The sequence below is a fragment of the Rutidosis leptorrhynchoides genome, chromosome 2 (assembly GCF_046630445.1).
Source record: "Rutidosis leptorrhynchoides isolate AG116_Rl617_1_P2 chromosome 2, CSIRO_AGI_Rlap_v1, whole genome shotgun sequence".
Taxonomy (NCBI): Eukaryota; Viridiplantae; Streptophyta; class Magnoliopsida; order Asterales; family Asteraceae; genus Rutidosis; species Rutidosis leptorrhynchoides.
Genome location: NC_092334.1, coordinates 542,363,993 through 542,387,500, shown reverse-complemented (window position 1 = coordinate 542,387,500; position 23,508 = coordinate 542,363,993). Strand labels below are relative to the sequence as shown.

Here is a 23,508-nt window from a genome sequence, read left to right as displayed (position 1 = left end):
ACTGTCATTTATTTTATTGTCATTTATTTTAACGTAAGTTAATTTCGTCGTTTAAAAAGTAACATATATACTGTTCGAAAACTCTTTAAATTAGTAGTATGAAAATTTATATGTAATACCTTTTTAATATACTTAATGAGATATTTAATTATCATATTTTCAAGTTAAATATATATATATATAAATATATATAATTAATACAAGTTATGACGTTCGTGAATCGTAGGAATAAAAGGGTGACCAAAAGCTTGTGTAAAACTCTTTTCGGAGGTTCAAAACTTATTAAAATTCATTGCTTATCAAGTTGGAATTATTAAATCATGTAGATAGTATAATCAAGTAGTCGGAAAAATCCGGGTCGTCACAGCGATCGCGGTGCAATACAGAGTAAAAGTTACGCGATCGCGTAGCCGCTCTGACAAACAAATCCTAGGATCATTAATTACATAATTAGGGTTTAATTAATAATTATTATTATTTAAACCTAATTAAGGTTTTTATTTATTTAATTACTTTTTAATTTTAGTTTTAATTTATTTTGTAATTCAAGTTTTATTAGTTTTTATATAAATTTAATACTTTTATATAAATAATATAAAAATAATATTTTTTTTAAAAAATTGTATTTTTATCACTTTAATTTCTTTTTGTATTTTGTACCTTTTTAATCATTTAATTCGTAGTTTTTAATATTTTTCGTTCGTAATATTAGTTTCGTAGTTATAGATTTGCCGTAGATTTTTAGTTTTTAAGACTTTGCCGTAATTTCCTGTAAGTGCTTTGCTTTAGATTTAGAATTTATACACTTTAGAATTTTACGCCGTTTTAAAAGTTTATAGTTTTAGTGCTTTTTAAGTAATTGCCAATTTCCTTTAGAATTTTCAGACTTTAGTCGCAACTTTTAAGTTTTAAATTTTTTTAGACGCTAAGCTTTAAACCGCTATTATAGTTTCTAAGTTTTAGTTTGTTTTTCGACTTTTAATTTTCGACCTTTCGCTTTTTCGACGCGCTTTTTCTTTTTCATTTCTACGCTCTAGTTTTTAGGACATAGAATTTTCTTTAAATTTCTTTAAATTTCGACAAAAAATTATTGTAAGCGATTAAATTAATTGATGCCAATTTTCTGGTTCGTAGTAATAGTTGGATTTGTTAGTGGCGAGTTGTGGACTTCCGATTTAAAGGGTCCTGACTACCTGCTGCATCTATTGGCTATTCGAAACGTGGGCAAAATCAGAAAAGTCTATTAATTTGATAACTTATATAATTTTTATTTTTATAACTAATAGGATATTTAGTGAATGCACCGAGCAAAACGTTCACCACCTTTTATACGTTCACCACCTGTAACTCGATCAAGACATCTAGCCAATGTTGCTGTCATTGATTTTTCATTAGAATCATCATCTCGTCGAACAAGTACTCCAATTCAAATTACCGATAATCCATTTTTTGAACCCGACTTCACAATTGAGGACCCGGAGGATATTCAAGGACAATTCTAAGATCCTGAACCACTAATCATTCCTCATGAGCCACAAATTATTCAATCAGAGATTATCGATGAAGGAACCGTTAAATCAGAATCTTCTAGAAATTCGGATTCAACTATTCAAGATATGAAAGATCCAGAACCTCAAAGTATGGAAGACCGAATGAGAGCCACACGTACGGGCCAAGGTCATGCCATTAATCAACCAGATGTTAATGCACCAAATTTTGAAATCAAAGGACAAATCCTACACATGGTCACTAATCAATGCCAATTCGGTGGTACAACAAAAGAAGATCCAAACGAACATCTTTGAACTTTTAATAGGATTTGTACTTTATTTAAAATCCGAGAAATTGAGTTTGAAACGATCTATCTTATGTTGTTCCCTTAGACTTTAATTGGGGAAGCCAAAGATTGGTTAGAATCATTACCCGAAGGAGCAATTGATACATGGGATGTTTTAGTTGAGAAATTTCTTCAAAGATTCTTTCCGGCATCTAAAGCCATGAGACTTCAAGGAGAAATTGCCACATTCACGCAACAACCAAATGAAACGTTATTTGAGGCGTGGACAAGATTCGGAAAGATGTTGAGAGGATGTCCTCAACATGGTTTAGACACTTTTCAAATAGTTCAAATATTTTATAAAGGCGTCGACATCGCTACAAGAAAAGACATCGACACAACCGTTGGTGGTTCCATTATGAAGAAAACTGCTACCGAAGCTCACAAAATTATTGATAATACAGCCTCCCACTCACATGAGTGGCATCAGGAAAAAGATATTTTTCATTCATCTAAAGCGTCTAGAGCTGATTCTAGCCATGACTTTGATTCCGTTTCCGCAAAAATAGATGCTTTCGAAAGACGAATGGAAAAGATGACTAAAGATATTCACGCAATACAAATCAGTTGTGAGCAATGTGGTGGACCACACTTAACGAAAGATTGTAATGTCGAGCAAACGATGGAACAACGTGAGAATATTTCCTGCATAAACCAAAGGCAAGGAAATAATTATCAACCGCCAAGGCAAAACCTCAATCGAAATCAAAACATTCTTTACAATCCAAATGGGCACAACAATAACTCGTACAACCAACAAGGTCCGAATAACCAACCAACTCAAAACAACACTTTCAATCAACAAAGACCTGGCTTGTATAAACCACCACAACAAACCGAAGAGAAAAAGTCAAATCTGGAAGAAATGGTATTAAAGAAGTCACACCACCACCAGGTTTTGAAAAACCAATGTATGCACCATACAAACCACCTATTCCGTTTCCAATGAAAAAAGCTGAGTATGAGCAAGTGATAAGTAATAAAGTTTGTATTGGTGATACCTCGAGAAGGAAGAGGAAGAATAAGCAAGTGCAAGAAACTAAAGCCGTAAAAATAAATCCGATGAAGACAGTTCCACCAGAACTTCCACCCAAGTCGGGTGATCCGGATGAATTTATTGTTCCTTGTTTACTTAATGATTGTGTTATGTATGATGCACTAGCAGATTTAGGTGCAAGTGTGAGTATTATGCCTCTTTCATTATATAAGAAATTAGGTGTAGGTGGGTTATGTAGTGACCCGAACTTTTCCATGTTTATATATATTAATTGGAATTGATATTTACATGATTAAATGTTTCCAACATGTTAAGCAATCAAACTTGTTAAGACTTGATTAATTGAAATATGTTTCATATAGACAATTGACCACCCAAGTTGACCGGTGATTCACGAAAGTTAAAACTTGTAAAAACTATACAATGACATATATATGGTTATATATATAGTTAACATGTTTTTATTATAAGTATGTATCTCATTAGGTATTTTAACAATGAGTTATATAAATAAAAATGAGACTATTAATTTAAGAAACTCGAAAACGATATATATAACGATTATCGTTATAACAACGTCTTACTGGGTACATATGAATCATATTAAGATATTGATACACTTGGTTAATTATGTTAAATGATAAGTAAATATATTATTAAGTGTATTAACAATGAAATACATATGTAAAAATAAGATTACTAACTTAATGATTTCGAAACGAGACATATATGTAACGATTATCGTTGTAACGACATTTAACTGTATATACATCATACTAAGATATATTATATATCATAATATCATGATAATATAATAATTTAACATCTCATTTGTTATAATAAACAATGGGTTAACAACATTCAACAAGATCGTTAACCTAAAGGTTTCAAAACAACATTTACATGTAACGACTAACGATGACTTAACGACTCAGTTAAAATGTATATACATGTAGTGTTTTAATATGTATTCATACACTTTTGAAAGACTTCAAGACACTTATCAAAATACTTCTACTTAACAAAAATGCTTACAATTACATCCTCGTTCAGTTTCATCAACAATTCTACTCGTATGCACCCGTATTCGTATTCGTACAATACACAGCTTTTAGATGTATGTACTATTGGTATATACACTCCAATGATCAGCTCTTAGCAGCCCATGTGAGTCACCTAACACATGTGGGAACCATCATTTGGCAACTAGCATGAAATATCTCATAAAATTACAAAAATATGAGTAATCATTCATGACTTATTTACATGAAAACAAAATTACATATCCTTTATATCTAATCCATACACCAACGACCAAAAACACCTACAAACACTTTCATTCTTCAATTTTCTTCATCTAATTGATCTCTCTCAAGTTCTATCTTCAAGTTCTAAGTGTTCTTCATATATTTTACAAGTTCTAGTTACATAAAATCAAGAATACTTTCAAGTTTGCTAGCTCACTTCCAATCTTGTAAGGTGATCATCCAACCTCAAGAAATCTTTGTTTCTTACAGTAGGTTATCATTCTAATACAAGGTAATAATCATATTCAAATTTTGGTTCAATTTCTATAACTATAACAATCTTATTTCAAGTGATGATCTTACTTGAATTTGTTTTCGTGTCATGATTCTGCTTCAAGAACTTCGAGCCATCCAAGGATCCATTGAAGCTAGATCCATTTTTCTCTTTTCCAGTAGGTTTATCCAAGGAACTTAAGGTAGTAATGATGTTCTTAACATCATTCGATTCATGCATATAAAGCTATCTTATTCGAAGGTTTAAACTTGTAATCACTAGAACATAGTTTAGTTAATTCTAAACTTGTTCGCAAACAAAAGTTAATCCTTCTAACTTGACTTTTAAAATCAACTTAACACATGTTCTATATCTATATGATATGCTAACTTAATGATTTAAAACCTGGAAACATGAAAAACACCGTAAAACCAGATTTACGCCGTCGTAGTAACACCGCGGGCTGTTTTGGGTTAGTTAATTAAAAATTATGATAAACTTTGATTTAAAAGTTGTTATTCTGAGAAAATGATTTTTATTATGAACATGAAACTATATCCAAAAATTATGGTTAAACTCAAAGTGGAAGTATGTTTTCTAAAATGGTCATCTAGACGTCGTTCTTTCGACTGAAATGACTACCTTTACAAAAACGACTTGTAACTTATTTTTCCGACTATAAACCTATACTTTTTCTGTTTAGATTCATAAAATAGAGTTCAATATGAAACCATAGCAATTTGATTCACTCAAAATGGATTTAAAATGAAGAAGTTATGGGTAAAACAAGATTGGATAATTTTTCTCATTTTAGCTACGTGAAAATTGGTAACAAATCTATTCCAACCATAACTTAATCAACTTGTATTGTATATTATGTAATCTTGAGATACCATAGACACGTATACAATGTTTCGACCTCTCATGTCGACACATCTATATATATTTCGGAACAACCATAGACACTCTATATGTGAATGTTGGAGTTAGCTATACAGGGTTGAGGTTGATTCCAAAATATATATAGTTTGAGTTGTGATCAATACTGAGATACGTATACACTGGGTCGTGGATTGATTCAAGATAATATTTATCGATTTATTTCTGTACATCTAACTATGGACAACTAGTTGTAGGTTACTAACGAGGACAGCTGACTTAATAAACTTAAAACATCAAAATATATTAAAAGTGTTGTAAATATATTTTGAACATACTTTGATATATATGTATATATTGTTATAGGTTTGTGAATCAACCAGTGGCCAAGTCTTACTTCCCGACGAAGTAAAAATATGTGAAAGTGAGTTATAGTCCCACTTTTAAAATCTAATATTTTTGGGATGAGAATACATGCAGGTTTTATAAATGATTTACAAAATAGACACAAGTACGTGAAACTACATTCTATGGTTGAATTATCGAAATCGAATATGCCCCTTTTTATTAAGTCTGGTAATCTAAGAATTAGGGAACAGACACCCTAATTGACGCGAATCCTAAAGATAGATCTATCGGGCTCAACAAGCCCCATCCAAAGTACCGGATGCTTTAGGACTTCGAAATTTATATCATATCCGAAGGGTGTCCCGGAATGATGGGGATATTCTTATATATGCATCTTGTTAATGTCGATTACCAGGTGTTCACCATATGAATGATTTTTATCTCTATGTATGGGATGTGTATTGAAATATAAAATCTTGTGGTCTATTATTATGATTTGATATATATAGGTTAAACCTATAACTCACCAACATTTTTGTTGACGTTTTAAGCATGTTTATTCTCAGGTGATTATTAAGAGCTTCCGCTGTCGCATACTTAAATAAAGACGAGATTTGGAGTCCATGCTTGTATGATATTGTGTAAAAACTGCATTCAAGAAACTTATTTTGTTGTAACATATTTGTATTGTAAACCATTATGTAATGGTCGTGTGTAAACAGGATATTTTAGATTATCATTATTTGATAATCTACATAAAGCTTTTTAAACCTTTATTGATGAAATAAAGGTTATGATTTGTTTTAAAATGAATGCAGTCTTTGAAAAACGTCTCATATAGAGGTCAAAACCTCGCAACGAAATCAATTAATATGGAACGTTTTTAATCAATAAGAACGGGACATTTCAGTTGGTATCAGAGCGTTGGTCTTAGAGAACCAGAAAATTTGCATTAGTGTGTCTTATTGAGTTTGTTAGGATGCATTAGTGATTCTGGACTTCGACCGTGTTTTCTTTAAAAATTATTGCTTAACATTTTTGTTGGAAACTATATATTTTTAACATATGAATATTATGTGATATATTAATCTCTTAACGTGTTTGATATTATGTGATAGATGTCTACCTCTAGAACAAGTCCCATTGACTCACCTAATAATAATGAAGAGTCAAATGTAAATTGGAATGATTCGTGGACTGATTCACAAGTTCCCGAAGAGGAACCGGAAGAAGAGTCGGAACCGGAAGAAGAATCGGAACCAGAAGAAGAATCGGAACCGGAAGAAGAATCGAAACCGGTGGGGGAAATAATAAAACGGTTAAGTAAAAGAGAATCCTCAACCAACCGACCAAGGTTAATTATGGTCAATGGTGTTTCCGCCAAGGAAGCAAAATATTGGGAGGATTACCAATTCTCCGATGAATCGGATTCCGACGAGAATTCCAATGATGTTATAGAAATTACCCCAACTGAATTTAAAAAGGCAAAAGAAAATAATAAGGGAAAGGGCATAAAAATAGAGAAATCTAATTCCAACCCCGATGAACTTTATATGTATCGTCAACCCCCGAAGTCCTTAAGTTGTAACAATGACCCGGGAACCTCTAAACCACCAGGTTTTTCTAAACCAATGTGGACAACGACGGCTCGTATTAGGGGAACATCATATATCCCTAGAAACTTGGCAAAACGAACCAAAACTGAAGAAGAAGAAACGAGCGAGTCGGAATAAGATAGTTGTATTCGTGTGGTGTAATATATGTAATATAGTGTTCTTATGCTTTATGATATATGTAAAAATTGCTTGTATTAATAAGTATTTTTTTATGAATCTAACTCTTGTCTATTTTACAGTTTAAAAACACAAAATGGATAGACAACCCAATATTTTAAGAGACCTACCCGGAGACATGATTGATGAAATCTTGTCTAGAGTCGGCCAGAATTCCTCGGCACAACTATTTAAGGCGAGATAAGTTTGTAAGACATTCGAAGAACGTTCCAAGAATGTCTTGGTTTATAAGAGACTTTCGTTTGAAAGATGGGGGATAGCACATTGGGAAACCCATAAGTTACGATGTGTTTACTTTGACGCATATATTGCGGGGAACCCAAATGCTATTTTACGCAATGGGTTAAGAAATTATTTTGACTCAATATATCCGAATATTGGACTTCGTGATTTAGAAAAAGCGGCTAACATGCAACATAAAGAAGCATGTTATGCTTACAGATTAGTAATGTTCGCTTCTCACCAAAGTGAGAACAAGAACATCGGGCTACAACTATTAAACAAAACGTTCCCACAAGTGACGGAGTCGGTAATTGGGGTAAGAAATGAGGTTTTTAGATTGTTACGGGACTGTTGGACATTACGTAACCCTCGTCCCTTTGACGACGTTACAACACGCTGTCTTATCAACGGCCATAACGGTTATGTTCCATAAGACCAAGGATGGGAAGTAATCCTAGTAAAACCAGAATGCATGACTTGTTTCTGGACGTATGAATTACGTGTCTTTATTGCCTTTGCTGAACGACTTGTGTACTAGCTAGAATTATCTTCACAACCATCTTGTATCAAATTTATTGTGTGCTATATTTCATGCTATATGTAAAATAAGCGGTATTGTAAGTTTGTAAAATATTGTGTAAAAGTTTGAACGCGAAATATTATTATAATCAGTTTTTCATATAGAATTGTAGTAGTTGAATTGTATATTAGCTACTAAGTATGAACTTAACGGGTAGGTACTACCCGAATTTAAACTTATAAAACGCTAATATGAAGAAAAAGCTTTTATAAATGAGTTCATATTATGCTACGAAATACTATTAACTACTCTTAATATTCTGTATGATTAACTTGTTCCATTTGACTATTTCGAAGGAAATGGCACCGACTACTCGACACACCGTGAATATGAATGAAGAGGAATTCCGTACTTTTCTAGCTTCAAACATAGCCGCAGTATAGGCTGCGCTACATACCAACAATAACCTTGGATCTAGCAGTACAGGAAATCGTGTAGGATGCACCTACAAAGAATTCACTGCCTGCAAACCTTTGGAATTTGATGGAACCGAAGGACCGATCGGATTGAAACGGTGGACCGAGAAGGTCTCGGTGTTTGCCATAAGTAAGTGTACTGAAGAGGACAAAGTGAAGTACGCTACGCATACCTTCACAGGTTCTGCGTTAACATGGTGGAATACTTATCTAGAGCAAGTGGGACAAGATGATGCTTACGCACTACCGTGGTCAGCATTCAAGCACTTGATGAACGAGAAGTACCGTCCCAGAACTGAGGTCAATAAGCTCAAGACAAAACTTAGAGGGTTACGAACCCAAGGATTTGATATTACCACGTACGAAAGACGATTCACAGAATTGTGCCTATTGTGTCCGGGAGCATTCGAAGATGAGGAAGAGAAGATCGACGCGTTTGTGAAAGGATTACCGGAAAGAATCCAAGAAGATATAAGTTCACACGAGCCCGCCTCCATACAACAGGCATGTAGAATGGCTCACAAACTAGTGAACCAGATTGAAGAAAGAATTAAAGAACAGACTGCTGAAGAGGCCAATGTGAAGCAAGTCAAAAGAAAGTGGGAGGAAAACGGTGATAAGAATCACCAATACAACAACAACAGCAATTACAACAATAATCGCAACAATTATCCCAACAATCGCAACATCAATCGCAACTACAACAAACGGCCCAACAACAACAACAACAACAACAACAATAACAACAACAGCAACTACAACAATCATCCCAACAACAATAATAACCGCAACCACAACAACAATCAGAAGCAGCTATGCCAAAGGTGTGAAAAGTATCACTCGGGGTTCTGCACCAAATTTTGCAACAAGTGTAAAAGAAATGGTCATAGCGCGGCGAAGTGTGAGGTCTACGGACCAGGGGTTAATAGAACGAAAGGAACAAATGGTGTCGGAACGAGTAATGGCGGAGCAAGTAGTGTCGGAGCAAGTTATGCCAATGTAGTTTGTTATAAATGTAGAAAACCGGGCCACATTATTAGAAATTGCCCGAACCAGGAGAACACGAATGGACAAGGCCGCGGAAGAGTTTTCAATATTAATGCGGCAGAGGCACAGGAAGACCCAGAGCTTGTTACGGGTACATTTCTTATTGACAATAAATCTGCTTACGTTTTATTTGATTCGGGTGCGGATAGAAGCTATATGAGTAGAGATTTTTGTGCTAAATTAAGTTGTCCATTGACGCCTTTAGATAGTAAATTTTTACTCGAATTAGCAAATGGTAAATTAATTTCAGCAGATAATATATGTCGGAATCGAGAAATTAAACTGGTTAGCGAAACATTTAAGATTGATTTGATACCAGTAGAGTTAGGGAGTTTTGATGTGATAATCGGTATGGACTGGCTGAAAGAAGTGAAAGCAGAGATCGTTTGTTACAAAAATGCAATTCGCATTATACGAGAAAAAGGAAAACCCTTAATGGTGTACGGAGAAAAGGGCAACACGAAGCTACATCTTATTAGTAATTTGAAGGCACAAAAACTAATAAGAAAAGGTTGCTATGCTGTTCTAGCACACGTCGAGAAAGTACAAACTGAAGAAAAGAGCATCAATGATGTTCCCATTGCAAAAGAATTTCCCGATGTATTTCCGAAAGAATTACTGGGATTACCCCCACATCGATCTGTTGAATTTCAAATAGATCTTGTACCAGGAGCTGCACCAATAGCTCGTGCTCCTTACAGACTCGCACCCAGCGAGATGAAAGAACTGCAAAGCCAATTACAAGAACTTTTAGAGCGTGGTTTCATTCGACCAAGCACATCACCGTGGGGAGCTCCTGTTTTGTTTGTCAAGAAGAAAGATGGTACATTCAGGTTGTGTATCGACTACCGAGAGTTGAACAAACTTACCATCAAGAACCGCTACCCACTACCGAGAATCGACGACTTATTTGATCAACTACAAGGCTCGTCTGTTTATTCAAAGATTGACTTACGTTCCGGGTATCATCAAATGCGGGTGAAAGAAGATGATATTCCAAAGACTGCTTTCAGAACACGTTACGGTCATTACGAGTTTATGTTCATGCCGTTTGGTTTAACTAATGCACCAGCTGTGTTCATGGACCTTATGAACCGAGTGTGTGGACCATACCTTGACAAGTTTGTCATTGTTTTCATTGATGACATACTTATTTACTCAAAGAATGACCAAGAACACGGTGAACATTTGAGAAAGGTGTTAGAAGTATTGAGGAAGGAAGAATTGTACGTTAAGTTTTCAAAGTGTGCATTTTGGTTGGAAGAAGTTCAATTCCTCGGTCACATAGTGAACAAAGAAGGTATTAAGGTGGATCCGGCAAAGATAGAAACTGTTGAAAAGTGGGAAACCCCGAAAACTCCGAAACACATACGCCAGTTTTTAGGACTAGCTGGTTACTACAGAAGGTTCATCCAAGACTTTTCCAGAATAGCAAAACCCTTGACTGCATTAACGCATAAAGGGAAGAAATTTGAATGGAATGATGAACAAGAGAAAGCGTTTCAGTTATTGAAGAAAAAGCTAACTACGGTACCTATATTGTCATTGCCTGAAGGGAATGATGATTTTGTGATTTATTATGACGCATCAAAGCAAGGTCTCGGTTGTGTATTAATGCAACGAATGAAGGTGATTGTTTATGCGTCTAGACAATTGAAGATTCACGAACAAAATTATACGACGCATGATTTGGAATTAGGAGCGGTTGTTTTTGCATTAAAGACTTGAAGGCACTACTTATATGGGGTCAAAAGTATTATATATACCGACCACAAAAGTCTTCAACATATATTTAATCAGAAACAACTGAATATGAGGCAGCGTAGGTGGATTGAATTGTTGAATGATTACGACTTTGAGATTCGTTACCACCCGGGGAAGGCAAATGTGGTAGCCGATGCCTTGAGCAGGAAGGACAGAGAACCCATTCGAGTAAAATCTATGAATATAATGATTCATAATAACCTTACTACTCAAATAAAGGAGGCGCAACAAGGAGTTTTAAAAGAGGGAAATTTAAAGGATGAAATACCCAAAGGATCGGAGAAGCATCTTAATATTCAGGAAGAAGGAACCCGGTATAGGGCTGAAAGGATTTGGGTACCAAAATTTGGAGATATGAGAGAAATGGTACTTAGAGAAGCTCATAAAACCAGATACTCAATACATCCTGGAACGGGGAAGATGTACAAGGATCTCAAGAAACATTTTTGGTGGCCGGGTATGAAAGCCGATGTTACTAAATACGTAGGAGAATGTTTGACGTGTTCTAAGGTCAAAGCTGAGCATTAGAAACCATCAGGTCTACTTCAACAGCCCGAAATCCCGGAATGGAAATGGGAAAACATTACCATGGATTTCATCACAAAATTGCCAAGGACTGCAAGTGGTTTTGATACTATTTGGGTAATAGTTGATCGTCTCACCAAATCAGCACATTTCCTGCCAATAAGAGAAGATGACAAGATGGAGAAGTTAGCACGACTGTATTTGAAGGAAGTCGTCTCCAGACATGGAATACCAATCTCTATTATCTCTGATAGGGATGGCAGATTTATTTCAAGATTCTGGCAGACATTACAACAAGCATTAGGAACTCGTCTAGACATGAGTACTGCCTATCATCCACAAACTGATGGGCAGAGCGAAAGGACAATACAAATGCTTGAAGACATGCTACGAGCATGTGTTATTGATTTCGGAAACAGTTGGGATCGACATCTACCATTAGCAGAATTTTCCTACAACAACAGCTACCATTCAAGCATTGAGATGGCGCCGTTTGAAGCACTTTATGGTAGAAAGTGCAGGTCTCCGATTTGTTGGAGTGAAGTGGGGGATAGACAGATTACGGGTCCGGAGATTATACAAGAAACTACCGAGAAGATCATTCAAATTCAACAACGGTTGAAAACCGCTCAAAGTCGACAAAAGAGCTACGCTGACATTAAAAGAAAAGATATAGAATTTGAAATTGGAGAGATGGTCATGCTTAAAGTTGCACCTTGGAAAGGAGTTGTTCGATTTGGTAAACGAGGGAAATTAAATCCAAGGTATATTGGACCATTCAAGATTATTGATCGTGTCGGACCAGTAGCTTACCGACTTGAGTTACCTCAACAACTCGCGGCTGTACATAACACTTTCCACGTCTCGAATTTGAAGAAATGTTTTGCTAAAGAAGATCTCACTACTCCGTTAGATGAAATCCAAATCAACGAAAAACTTCAATTCATCGAAGAACCCGTCGAAATAATGGATCGTGAGGTTAAAAGACTTAAGCAAAACAAGATACCAATTGTTAAGGTTCGATGGAATGCTCGTAGAGGACCCGAGTTCACCTGGGAGCGTGAAGATCAGATAAAGAAGAAATACCCGCATCTATTTCCAGAAGATTCGTCAACACCTTCAACAGCTTAAAATTTCGGGACGAAATTTATTTAACGGGTAGGTTCTGTAGTGACCCGAACTTTTCCATGTTTATATATATTAATTGGAATTGATATTTACATGATTAAATGTTTCCAACATGTTAAGCAATCAAACTTGTTAAGACTTGATTAATTGAAATATGTTTCATATAGACAATTGACCACCCAAGTTGACCGGTGATTCACGAACGTTAAAACTTGTAAAAACTATACAATTACATATATATGGTTATATATATAGTTAACATGTTTTTATTATAAGTATGTATCTCATTAGGTATTTTAACAATGAGTTATATACATAAAAATGAGACTATTAATTTAAGAAACTCGAAAACGATATATATAACGATTATCGTTATAACAACGTCTTACTGGGTACATATGAATCATATTAAGATATTGATACACTTGGTTAATTATGTTAAATGATAAGTAAATATATTATTAAGTGTATTAACAATGAAATACATATGTAAAAATAAGATTACTAACTTAATGATTTCGAAACGAGACATATATGTAACGATTATCGTTGTAACGACATTTAACTGTATATACAACATACTAAGATATATTATATATCATAATATCATGATAATATAATAATTTAACATCTCATTTGTTATAATAAACAATGGGTTAACAACATTCAACAAGATCGTTAACCTAAAGGTTTCAAAACAACATTTACATGTAACGACTAACGATGACTTAACGACTCAGTTAAAATGTATATACATGTAGTGTTTTAATATGTATTCATACACTTTTGAAAGACTTCAAGACACTTATCAAAATACTTCTACTTAACAAAAATGCTTACAATTACATCCTCGTTCACTTTCATCAACAATTCTACTCGTATGCACCCGTATTCGTATTCGTACAATACACAGCTTTTAGATGTATGTACTATTGGTATATACACTCCAATGATCAGCTCTTAGCAGCCCATGTGAGTCACCTAACACATGTGGGAACCATCATTTGGCAACTAGCATGAAATATCTCATAAAATTACAAAAATATGAGTAATCATTCATGACTTATTTACATGAAAACAAAATTACATATCCTTTATATCTAATCCATACACCAACGACCAAAAACACCTACAAACACTTTCATTCTTCAATTTTCTTCATCTAATTGATCTCTCTCAAGTTCTATCTTCAAGTTCTAAGTGTTCTTCATATATTTTACAAGTTCTAGTTACATAAAATCAAGAATACTTTCAAGTTTGCTAGCTCACTTCTAATCTTGTAAGGTGATCATCCAACCTCAAGAAATCTTTGTTTCTTACAGTAGGTTATCATTCTAATACAAGGTAATAATCATATTCAAACTTTGGTTCAATTTCTATAACTATAACAATCTTATTTCAAGTGATGATCTTACTTGAATTTGTTTTCGTGTCATGATTCTGCTTCAAGAACTTCGAGCCATCCAAGGATCCGTTGAAGCTAGATCCATTTTTCTCTTTTCGAGTAGGTTTATCCAAGGAACTTAAGGTAGTAATGATGTTCATAACATCATTCGATTCATACATATAAAGCTATCTTATTCGAAGGTTTAAACTTGTAATCACTAGAACATAGTTTAGTTAATTCAAAACTTGTTCGCAAACAAAAGTTAATCCTTCTAACTTGACTTTTAAAATCAACTTAACACATGTTCTATATCTATATTATATGCTAACTTAATGATTTAAAACCTGGAAACACGAAAAACACCGTAAAACCAGATTTACGCCGTCGTAGTAACACCGCGGGCTGTTTTGGGTTAGTTAATTAAAAATTATGATAAACTTTGATTTAAAAGTTGTTATTCTGAGAAAATGATTTTTATTATGAATATGAAACTATATCAAAAAATTATGGTTAAACTCAAAGTGGAAGTATGTTTTCTAAAATGGTCATCTAGACGTCGTTCTTTCGACTGAAATGACTACCTTTACAAAAATGACTTGTAACTTATTTTTCTGACTATAAACCTATACTTTTTATGTTTAGATTCATAAAATAGAGTTCAATATGAAACCATAGCAATTTGATTCACTCAAAATGGATTTAAAATGAAGAAGTTATGGGTAAAACAAGATTGGATAATTTTTCTCATTTTAGCTACGTGAAAATTGGTAACAAATCTATTTCAACCATAACTTAATAAACTTGTATTGTATATTATGTAATCTTGAGATACCATAGACACGTATACAATGTTTCGACCTATCATGTCGACACATCTATATATATTTCGGAACAACCATAGACACTCTATATGTGAATGTTGGAGTTAGCTATACAGGGTTGAGGTTGATTCCAAAATATATATAGTTTGAGTTGTGATCAATACTGAGATACGTATACACTGGGTCGTGGATTGATTCAAGATAATATTTATCGATTTATTTCTGTACATCTAACTATGGACAACTAGTTGTAGGTTACTAACGAGGACAGCTGACTTAATAAACTTAAAACATCAAAATATATTAAAAGTGTTGTAAATATATTTTGAACATACTTTGATATATATGTATATATTGTTATAGGTTCGTGAATCAACCAGTGGCCAAGTCTTACTTCCCGACGAAGTAAAAATCTGTGAAAGTGAGTTATAGTCCCACTTTTAAAATCTAATATTTTTGGGATGAGAATACATGCAGGTTTTATAAATGATTTACAAAATAGACACAAGTACGTGAAACTACATTCTATGGTTGAATTATCGAAATCGAATATGCCCCTTTTTATTAAGTCTGGTAATCTAAGAATTAGGGAACAGGCACCCTAATTGACGCGAATCCTAAAGATAGATCTATCGGGCTCAACAAGCCCCATCCAAAGTACCGGATGCTTTAGTACTTCGAAATTTATATCATATCAAAAGGGTGTCCCGGAATGATGGGGATATTCTTATATATGCATCTTGTTAATGTCGATTACCAGGTGTTCACCATATGAATGATTTTTATCTCTATGTATGGGATGTGTATTGAAATATAAAATCTTGTGGTCTATTATTATGATTTGATATATATAGGTTAAACCTATAACTCACCAACATTTTTGTTGACGTTTTAAGCATGTTTATTCTCAGGTGATTATTAAGAGCTTCCGCTGTCGCATACTTAAATAAGGACGAGATTTGGAGTCCATGCTTGTATGATATTGTGTAAAAACTGCATTCAAGAAACTTATTTTGTTGTAACATATTTGTATTGTAAACCATTATGTAATGGTCGTGTGTAAACAGGATATTTTAGATTATCATTATTTGATAATCTACATAAAGCTTTTTAAACCTTTATTGATGAAATAAAGGTTATGATTTGTTTTAAAATGAATGCAGTCTTTGAAAAACGTCTCATATAGAGGTCAAAACCTCGCAACGAAATCAATTAATATGGAACGTTTTTAATCAATAAGAACGGGACATTTCAGGTTAAGTCCAACAAAAATGAGTGTTCGATTCTTTGACCAAACCATTAGGCACCCAGTTGGAATTGCTGACAACCTACCCATTCAAGTAGGTAATTTAACCTTTCTAGTCGAATTTGTTGTCATAGACATAGAAGAGGACTCAAACATTCCTCTAATTTTAGGTCGACCATTCTTAGCATCCACCAAGGTGTTAATTGATGTAAAAGAAGGTAGAATGACACTTAGTGATGGTGAAAAATCGATCACCTTTGTGATTCGAAAGTCTAAATCTCCACCAACCAAAACCGTTGAACCAATAAAAACAATTGATGAAAACCATATTGTTTTACCGACTCCAACGGTAGTGCTTAGCAATAATAAAACGCTTAAGTGTGGGGAAGATGAAATAACACCTAATGATGACCAGATTACAAAGAACCTTATTATTGATACGAAATTAGATAACCCCGTTATTGACAGTTCAATGAAAAGGCTTTATAAAAGTGTTCACGATGCTAGGATTAAGGGGAACTTTAAGTTATGTAACCGACTAGTATCAAATCTGTCACCAAAAGAAAAGGCGAAATTAGTTGATTTTGTGAAGATTACAAAAGAAACAGACCAATGGCTTAAAGTAAAAATCATAGATATGCAAGTTGATGATGGTCCGATAGAAGTTGACGATGAAGTTAATCACAATTTTGACACCACAGCTAACTAAGTGTGGGGAGATTCTAATATTTTAAGAACAATACTTATGCTATCTAAAGTTAGATATTCTGTTTTCGTGTAGTTTCCGAGAATGGAATCCGATTGGTCTTTTCTACTAGCAGACCCTAGAGAACTAGTCTTCTCCCCCCATTCTGATTTTTTTTTTGTTTTTAGGTTTTACAAGATGAAGCATGCATTTGATATCAATCATGATCTATTAAGCTTCAAAGGTACGTTTTTATTTTTTTTTATGCTTTTAACCTTTTGTTTCTAAACGCTGAACTTTCGCTATAAAGCATTAAATTGATATTCGGTAAAAATAGGTATAATAAACCGAAATTATTGATTTCAGACAAAAAATTATTACATCACTGCAAAATTTACCGTTTATTCATAAGGTATAAAATATCTTTAATCAATCAACTTAAAATATTTCAAAAATTCGTCAGGAGTAAAACTAGGTAATATAGCCGAAATTACTTTACCCAAAAAAGGGACATATATTTTTGATAATATTTTATTGATTAAAGTGGGATAAAAGACCAAAAAGATTTTTATTTTATTTTATTTTACCTTATTTTTTTTAAAATTAATATATTACTATATTATTTTAAATATAAATTAATATAAATTTATAAAATTAATATTTAATTAAATTATCTTTGTGTTTAAATTTAAATTTTGTTAATATGCATTTTAAATTTAAGTTTTGTGTGAATTTAAAAACAAAATTTACTTTATTTCATTAAATTAAAAAAAATGATTTCTAAAATTCGTCGTGAGTTAAACACTAGGTCGTTGAACCGAAATTGCTTTACCCGAGGGCGGGGCGAAAAATTTTGTTATCATTATTTTTAATTTTATTGATATAAAGTATGCCAAAAACATTAAAAAAACCAAAAAACTTTGCTTTTAAAACAATCGGTTTAAAATGAAAATTTTTTAAATTTTGTCGAGGGACGAACTAGGTGAACGTACCGAAACTACCTCATCCTAAAAAGAAAACAAAATTTTAAAAAAATTATTCATTTTTATTGTTTTAATAAGTTTAGGTTTTATATAAAAAAATATATATAATATAGGGCTCCGCGATTGCGGAGCTGTGAGAGGTAAACTCTCCGCGATCGCGGAGAGACCAAAATTTTGCCTAGATAAACTGGTCGATAGCAGACCAGTCCTCACACCCGATACCCAATTTTCTGAGAAAAACACACCCAAAAACATACACAAATCGTGATTTTACACCATTTTTCACCAAATTTTTTACTAAAATTATGTTTGGGAGAATACTACCAAGGAACTTTTCAAGGAGAATGGTAAATTTCTACACCAAACACTCTTTAATTCCGAATTTATAGTGTTCTTGAGCAATTTTTATCGAATTTAATTTTGATGATTTCTAGCTTAATTGTGCTTAAATTGTTTGTATATTATGTTTGTATAGCCTAGATTAATGCTATTTAACATGATTAGAAGCCTTAAACTTCAAATTTTTAACAATCTAGGGTTAGTGTTCTTGAGCAAAATTGGAGCTTTTTGATATAAACGGGTTATGGCCGAATTTTGTTGTTAGTTCATGCTTAATTAAGTAGTGTAACATGTTTAGTTTGCTAAATGATCCAAACTTTGATCCTAAACATGATTTTTGAGCAAGATTGTTGACTTTTTAAGTCAAAAATGCATGAACTTGATTATTTTGATATGAATGACATTTGGAACTCGTTTAATTGCTATAATGATTATTTTGACATGTTTTAAAAAATGAATGCTTATGAACATTGTATACATTTTCATATATGCTTATTTGAAAAAAGTGTAGAATTGTTAAATTTATGAAAATGTGTATAAGTTTAATCTTGATTAAACATGTCATTATGATTATTTTGATTTATTATTTTGCTAACACTAATGCATTACTTGGATGCACAAATATTGTGTTTAATGTGTTTTGCAGACTGAAAGGGGTGAATCTCCATCCACGCCCTAGGATTATAATGATCCTCCTAAAAATGCAGAAGAATAGTAGATCAACAATCAGTACAGACAAAATCAACCACATCCATTCATTCCATTGACAAACATAACCGAGGCAAATTTACACCCTAACTTAAGATTTGATAGATTTTGGATAGAATATCCAAAATTTCAGAGGAACTTAAGCATTCTTTATCCTAAAGATGTTGAAGTGTCCAGGGTGATAGATTGGGAGCTGTTAGAGATAGTGGGATTGGCCGAACCAATCAGAGAATTACTTTACCAAAGGTATGGTAATTCTACTTTTAATGATTGGGAATATTTATTCACTATACGTAGACCTGTATATAGAGAATGGTGTGTGAAATTAATAAGTACAGTAGAGATAAATGATCAGGTAGCTAGTTTAATAGATCATAGTTTTATTAGATTTTTATTAGGAGGTGTGATGCGCCGTATGTCTCTATTAGAAATGGCTCAGGCTTTGTGCATATATACGCCTGAGGAACTAGCATCTTATGATTGTAGACAGTTAATAATTAACGGTAGAAGGGTTGGTGAAATTTTTGATATGAATAGATTATGGAGTAGAATGTCTAGCCATAATCGATTTTGTGCAGGTCATTACTCTTATATCGATATTGATAGAGCTGAGCTAAGAGTGATTCATAGATTTTTAGCGAACTCGATTACACAACGAGGTAAGAATAAAGATAAGGTAAATGAAAATGATCTATTTTACCTCATGTGTATTAGAGACCCACAGAGCTTTGTGAACATTCCTTATTGTGTGGTTTATTGTTTATCGGTAATGGTAAGGGGTATGCGACATAATAGTATAATAGGAGGTGGTATTTTCATTACCTTAATTGCTGAGTATCTCGGTGTCAATAGAACTCTGGGGGAGAATTAGAAGTAGTACCAGAACCTCGCGAGAGAATTGATTTACGTGTATATGCTAGTGCAAAGGTTTTATTGAAAAGACGTAACGTTGCAATACCATAGGAAGGCAGACATCCACAGGTAGAACGAGATCAGGATCAAGGTAATGCAGGTGGAAGAAACCAAATGACAGAAATACAAAGATTATTGGCCCAAAATGAATACGAAAATGCTAGGCTACATGAGTTTCGGGCATGGTAATATCATCAACATCAAATCCAAGCCCATTTAGCCTTCCAAAACCGAAACTACATTCCTATCGAACCGGCCGATTTTCCTCCATGGATTGTCGATACATGACCACCGTATCCTACATATGACCCATTCCAAGCGTATTAAGACACATACCATGAATCTTGGAACACCTACTGGAACCCTTATCAACCGTAATTTTTCTTATTCTTATTTTCTTATTTTTATTTATTTTTGTAATTTGTAATGTTTATACTCTTTAATATTTAATTTGGTATTTTAATAGTTTTTATAGTTTTCTAACTTTTTAATATTAGATTTTATAAATTTTTGAACGTGAGGTTATAAACCAAACTTCAAAAATATGTATATATGTTTGTTGTTTATGTCATGTACAAAACAGGGTAAAACAGCGCACTTTCAAAGACTAGCATTAAGTTCAGCAAAAGCTACTAATTTTGACGACAAGACGAAAAACAAATGTGATGTAACAAATGATGGAATGAACAAATGATGTACACCATTTATCATTCAAACAAACAGCAATATGTTTGGAAACCTTGGTAAATTTTAATCATTTTTCTACGCTAATCACCCTCATGAATTTAAATTTTTACTGATTTCTTGCAAATGAGGGCATTACAAGATCTTAAGTGTGGGAAGGGATTAAATTCTTTCGGTTTAAACATATTATTAATATGCTTAGTTTAATTTGAAAAATTTTCAATTAAATGAATTCAAAATCATGTTTATACATATTTATGAACGATAAAACCAGGTTTTAATATCGAAATTATTGTTACCTCGGAAAGGACATAAATTGAGAAACAAACCTAAAATGCTAGAATTCATTTAAAATGGAATAGACGAGAATAAAAAGGTAAAGAAAAAATAAATAAAAGCTAAGTGTGGGAAGAATTACCAAGTTATTTAAAACATATATCACATATTTTTGTACAAGATTATTGCAGGTACTTTTACTTTAGACTAAACTAATCAGTTTTACCCGATTTACTATAATATAAATGAACGAAAGATTGATCTACACGATAAATCAATTCCATCATTATAGGAAGTAAAGTCTTCCGAAAAAGACACGCGCTTCTTGATTTAGGTCAAGAAGTTGTCGTCCAGACCAGCTGTAGGTTGACAAAAAATCTAGAAAAGTCATCTCTAAAATTAGGATCTGTCTTATCCTAACCATGATAGGATATGTCTCGTAAAATGGGGAGGGTGCAGTGAAAATTAGCTGGATAAGACTAATGAATCAGATTCCCAGAAAGGATAATCTCCTTAAAAATCAAAAATCAGCATTTAAGCCTGATATTACTCAATCCTTGAGATTGACCTTAAAGATTGAGAATTCAAACTCATGGATTTCAATGATATCTAAACTCGAGCTTGAACGAGAAAATATTTTGATCAAAATTAAAACCGATTAGTTTTCTAAAAAACCTATTTTCAATGCGTTCATTACCATTGAATGTAAAATTCTGAGAATTCATCAGAATTCATTCGGTCACCTGAACCAAATCGGGTGTCAACTGTAAGAACGGTGGTTGCATAGCATAGTCGAAGACAGGACCTTGTGCCAGATCGAAAAACTATAGGGTGGTCTTTACTATTGCTCCTACCATGGATAGTAACTGCATCCGACATGTTTTAGACCATAATCAAACGCATGTCATTAGACATCGCCTTAACAGTTGCTTGTTCATCGCTTTCCTTTACAACCGGACGGTCGTTTACCGAAAGGTAATATACAGGACAAGTAGACTGGACGTGTGCTTTCCTAATACAAGGTTAGCAAGTGGGTGACACAAAACCACAAGTTTTGAGCTAAAATTTTAAAATATGAAACCCGAAACCCACAAAAACAATTTTGCAAACACCGGTAAAGGGTTATTCCGGAAAACCTGTCTAGGGTAAAATTTAGCATGAATTTTCAAAAGATCAAATGTTTTCAATAAAGATCCAATTTCCTAAAGGATCTAAATTTTTATAGTCATGTGGGACTGTAAACCACATCGTTACTATCATTGTTCATACCACCGTATCAAAATCATTTATGTATAAAGTGTGAAGAATAAAGAAGTGATTCGTGTGATTTTATTTCAAGTTCTATATTGCTTGAGGACAAGCAATGCTCAAGTGTGGGAATATTTGATAATACTAAAACTTAACATATATTTCATACCATTATCCTTCCAGAAAAACAAGCTTTTGGTTGCAATTGTTCTATTTACAAGTGATTATCTTTTAAATAATAAAAGGTGAAGACAAAAGATATAATTGACGATTTGAAGATGTAAATGACCAAAAAGCTCAAACGTATAAAATACAATCCAAGTGGTTCAATTTATTGATAAACAACGTCTAAAAATGACAAGAGTATAAGCCGCGAAACGCAAAGTACAAGATATCTAAGCATACGAAAGGATGTTCGAAAATCCAGAACCGAGACATGAACCGACTATCAACGTATGACTCAACGGAGCTAAAATTACAAGTCAACTATGCACAAGAATATAATATAATATATAATTAATTATATATATATATATTATATTATATAATATTCAGCAGCCCACGTTTTTAATCAAACCATGAGCTGGAAAAGGGAGCTCCGCGATCGCGGAGCCCCAACACACAAAATAGTTGCGATCGCGGAGCAGCCGGGAACAAGTTGGCCTATAAAAGCTCATGCATTCTTCCTGAATCCACACCCCATTTTTGAATCCCAAATTCAATCTCACTCTGTCTCTATATATATATATATATATATATATATATATATATATATATATATATATATATGTATATATATATATATATATTTATAATTATAATTATAATTTTAAGTTTAATAATAATAAGGTTATTGTACCGAATGTTTTACGATTTTAATGTCAAAACTCTGTACTTGTAACACTACATGATTAATACTCATTGTAAGTTATGTTCAACCTTTTTAAATTAATGTCTCGTAACTAAGTTATTATTATGCTTATTTGAGCCGAAGTAATCGTGATGTTAGACTAAATATTAAGACAGGGTTATTGGACTTTGGACCATAATTAATGTTTGGACAAAAGACCGACACTTGTGGACATTGGACTATGGACTATTAATAGATGGGAGGTATTGTCTAATTGAGTGACAACTCATTGGAGTCTGTCGAACCTATCTT

General features: G+C 33.2%; 1 non-coding gene across 1 annotated transcript; it reads right to left on the bottom strand.

Annotated features, from left to right (window-relative positions):
- Positions 1–2,000: 2,000 nt before the first annotated feature.
- Positions 2,001–2,107, bottom strand: LOC139894946 (small nucleolar RNA R71). Its single transcript, XR_011775419.1, has one exon. It is a non-coding gene; the product is annotated as a small nucleolar RNA R71 (small nucleolar RNA).
- Between the last annotated feature and the right edge of the window lie 21,401 nt (positions 2,108–23,508).